Genomic DNA, 4,737 nt, shown 5'->3' with positions numbered 1-4,737 from the left:
TTAGAAGTTTTAACATTTGAAGTGTGAATATCAAAACAAAAAACAAACAAACAAAATAACAAAGAAAGAAAGAAACAGATTAAACTGGCTTGACCAGTTTTAAGTTTAGCAAGTAGGGAATGCAACACACAGTTGTGGTGAAAAACATGCCTAAAATTACCAAGTTGTTTTGAAGAGGACTTGCATAGTATAGGTGTAGTTATACTGTGTGATACTATTCAGGAGTTTGTATGCAAGAGAACATACCCAGTGTCAGGGTATGTCACCACTCAGACAGAAGTCATCAGTGGGCTCATGGTGGTGGACTTCTACTTAAAGCAGACAGACAGAAATTGAAAAATGCAGTCACTGTTTGACTGAACGTTAAAATAGAGAAAACAGTTAAGTTTGGCATGTAACGTGGCATCCAGAATCACTTTGTGTCATTTCTATGGTAATTCTAATGGTGAAGTCTCTGGAGAATTCTAAACAGTCCCTTTAAATGCATATTTTTAACTACAGATATCAGAATTATTCCAGATCTAGAATTATCACTCTACAATTATTAGTACACATGACCTAGTCACATTTACCGTATAGTGCCCCTCTTCCTAAACTTGCCTGCACCTCCCAGCACTCACTTTGTCAGAGACGCATTGCTCGAGTATGACAATTATGTACTTTACATACATAAGTACTACTATTTTAGTACTAGTTATGTACTGTACTTACTCTGTATTTATGAAATAATCCTCTACTAAAAGTGAACAAACCCTCAAAATACAAGTGCTTTGAGTAGGGTCCTTTGTTTTGCTTTTTGCCACCAGATGTCATAACTGTACAAAGTAAACATTCAGAAAACTTTGCACTCCACATTACTGTGAAATATACCCTTGAAAAATATGTGCCAAAAAGGCTGAAGCATGAGTATAAGGCATAGGTTTGGAGGCAATTTCCATAATGTTTCCTCAATACTATTTTGGGGGATGCAGTGGTTGAGTTTGATATGTGATAATGTTGCTTAACCACAGGCCTTAAAACTGTGCAGAGTAATGTGCAGAGACTGGCATGCAAAGCACTGGATACCATTCAGCCTGACATATCAACAAACAGCTGTGAACTCACCACTGGGGATGATTTTTAAAGAACCTGGAAGAACCTGGATATGACATCAGCTCTGATTAGTGGCCTGCCAAATCAGAAACAATGAAACGAGCCTTAGCTCTAATCATAGTAGGTTGCTACCTGGCAATCTCTGTCAGTAGTAAAGCTCCAGTACTTACTGGTTGTGAGTGTGTTAGATCAGATCCCTGATTTTTTTTTTTTTAGCTTACATCCCTTGCAGATGGTCTGTGTAGCCTAAGAGTACTAATAAATAAAATGCTATAAATTTTCCTGAATTATGATTGCATTTTAAATTACTTTACATTTTAAATATTAAAGAGTACATTGCAACACCTGCAAATTTCAGTATGCCAGTCCTTCAGACATCTGGGTCTAATTTGCTTTTCACAGATATCCATACTCATGAGGACAATTCTGTGAGGACAAATGGATGTATACACCCACAAACACACACACACACACACACACACACACGCACACACACACACACATAGGATGATGGATTCCAAATTTTCATCTGCCTCTGTATGGGCATTAAATACTGTCCTTCAGGCAGTGTTAACCTGACAATCATACAATCTGTCAACTCACCTCCCAACTACCGAGAGAGAAACAGTAATATCTTCATTAAAACATGCTTGTCTCCCCTTTCACACATGGAAAAAAGCACCAGTGAACCTGTGGCAGGTTTGTACGATGTTTGCCTGTTTGAAGTGGGCAAGAAGGCAAGTCATGCTAATTGAGCGGCTACATTGTCTCTCTGTATCAGTATTCTTGCTTTTTGTCATCATTTCGAGACACTCTGGCCATAAAAATGCCTGTTGTAGTTATGGTCACATGGATGGGTCACAGGATAAACCCCTGTGTCTGGTTGACTAGGCGGTTCAGCTCAAAACAGCATAGGGGATATCTTATCTAAATTTGAAAGAACTGGGGAGCATAAGGGAACCTTTCTTTCCAGGTCCCCATTTGATCATATTGAAATATTTTTCTCTCATAGCTGAATCATTCTTTGTTGTTGTTCTTTGATGTGCAATGAGGAAGGTAGTATGTTGGCAATGGGATTTTGCCAGTTACTCTAGAGGATGGAAAGAATGTATAAAAGTGTAGGGAGCTTGGCTGTTCACAGGGAGTGATAGCAATGCCATCTTGTCACGTTGCGATACGGAGGCTGGATGCAAATGCAAGTCAGTGATCTCTTTGTTTCCAATAAGCATAACCAAAGAGTATCAAAACTTACAAAGAGCAGTCTTCAGAAATTCGGGCAGATGGAAAACCAACGTTACTCAGGGTACACACCAAACAATGCAAGACAAAGAAATAGGGCAAACTAAAGGGTACTTATACAGAACTAAACAAGGCTTAACGAACTAAAGACAAGTGAGAACCATGAGAACTGATGGGGGGGGGGGGGGGGGGGGGGTTGTCAGCGGTGGAGGTAACTTCTTTGTTCTGAAGTCTATTTTTTTCTTTCAGCAAATGAACACAAGGAATTTTGCTGTGTGTTGCATGTACTGCATGTGAATGTGTGTTGCATGTACTGATGTACTGTGCCAAAATATGTTTTTGCAAGGTTATAAATTCCTTGCCATTTTGTTTGCTTACTGGAGGTAATATCAAGAAACAAGTGATTATAGTCCATTTGGCTTGCGCTCCACAGCTGATTATCAGAGAGAACTATAAACTGCCATTATACTGCTGTATTCTCTCTGCTCTCACCCTGTCTATCCTGTAGTTACAGAATAGATCAACACTTTAGTTGGTCAGCTTATCCTCTGATTCTTAATGACATGTATTATTGATTTCTTTTTTAAAGAACTTTGTGTTATTTATACAATACATGACAAATCTAATTTTAGTTATGTGATGTTGACAGTATGAATGCAGAACTGAGTATTTGCTTAGATCTACCAGCCTACAGTGACAATGCAGGTAAACCACTCAGTTTGATTACTGAGAGACTGAACATGATGAATGTAAAAAAGGTACATACCTAACTACCCAGCCAAATGCCTGGCCACAGTTGGGTATCCACATAAGGCCCACAGATAAATTGCAATGGACAACACAGTCTGTCATACTTAAAATCTCTCTTCTTGCTAAATCTCTCTCTCTCTCTCTCTCTTTCTCTTTCTCTCTATGTATGTGTGTATGTCACAGTCACAAACACAGTGAGCTGTGTTTAGCAGGTAACAATGTCCCAGGGCAATATACATGCAAAGGCAAAGTCTTTGTAAAGCATTATATCTCTTTATTCAAATAAATTCAGTAAATAAATTCAGTAACTACATTAAAACAGTTAAACGTACTTGTGGCCAGTCCTCACAAATCACCCTAATATCAACAGGAACCGAAGTCCACAGCTCACTAAGTAAAACAGAATAAAAGAGTCAATGTCACTAAATGAAGAGGTGTTACTAGGAGTCCCTGTGCACGGAGATCCGGGACAGGCTTTGGCCGACCGCAGTCTCCGGTTCAAGCAAACGGAGGTGAAAGCAAAGTTGCGACGTGAAGCAGCATCTCTGTTGTCCATGCTGTTTTGTTGCTCTGTGCTGTCTCTTATCCAGTCACTAATTGAACTGAGGGGGAGGAGTAATTGACAATGCACAGTTGACTGACACTGGATTGATGATGTTGGGGTTCAGCATGTGGCTATGTTACAGTTTTGTTTACATTGTGATCACCACTGCAATTGTCACATGACATCATTTCATCAGTGTTACACTACACACACTCCACTACAAACAATATGTTTATATCAGTGTCACACTGTAGACATAACGTTCTCACACTTGATACATTTCCACACCCGTGAACTACATCTCCCAATAAACATAACACACAAACTTAATCAACACATCTCACAGTCCAATATCGCTCACCATGTGACATGTATGTACATACATACATATATACATGTACATGCATACATAAAAAACATATATATTAGCCAAAAAAATGGATTCTATGTGCACAGTGGAGGAAAAGACTCTCTACAGAGAATTTGTTCTCCAATCTCATTAAAGACAATAGGCTCTGGTTTGACAGTGATATACTTTTTCGTTCAGAGCAAAACATTTTGGCCATGTGGATGTCAAATATGCCAGTTTTACAGTGGTGGATGAAGTACACAAATCCTGTACTTAAGTGAAGGTAGAGATACCCTTGGTAAAATATTACTCCAGTAACAGTATAAGTCAGTATAAATTTACATTTCCACTTGAGTTAAAGTTCAAAAGTACTTGCCTTCAAATGTACTTAAGTATCAAAAGTAAAAGCACTGTGATTTATTATGGCTCTAATGTTATTATTTATATGTCCGAACTCGGGTGTGAACCATTGGACCATAACAGAGTCCTTCAGAAAACGGGGGTCTGGGGTACGGTTCACCTGAACTCAAGTGTGGTTCGCATTGGTGTGAAAGCTATCCGATCCAAAATCAGGAGGTAAATGCTATTGATGACGTGTAATTCATTCGGTAACACTTTGCAATAAGACTACCCTTATAAAGGGTTTGTGAATGGTTTATAATTAGATAATTAATTAGGTTGTGAACACTTCATAAATCATTAATAAGCTGTTATAAACCGTTAGATTCACAACAGTGATCCACTGCTTGCCAAATAGTGATCC

Source organism: Chanos chanos, chromosome 5 (genome assembly GCF_902362185.1).
Source record: "Chanos chanos chromosome 5, fChaCha1.1, whole genome shotgun sequence".
In the NCBI taxonomy this organism is placed as follows: domain Eukaryota; kingdom Metazoa; phylum Chordata; class Actinopteri; order Gonorynchiformes; family Chanidae; genus Chanos; species Chanos chanos.
Note: the sequence above shows the minus strand (reverse complement) of the source record.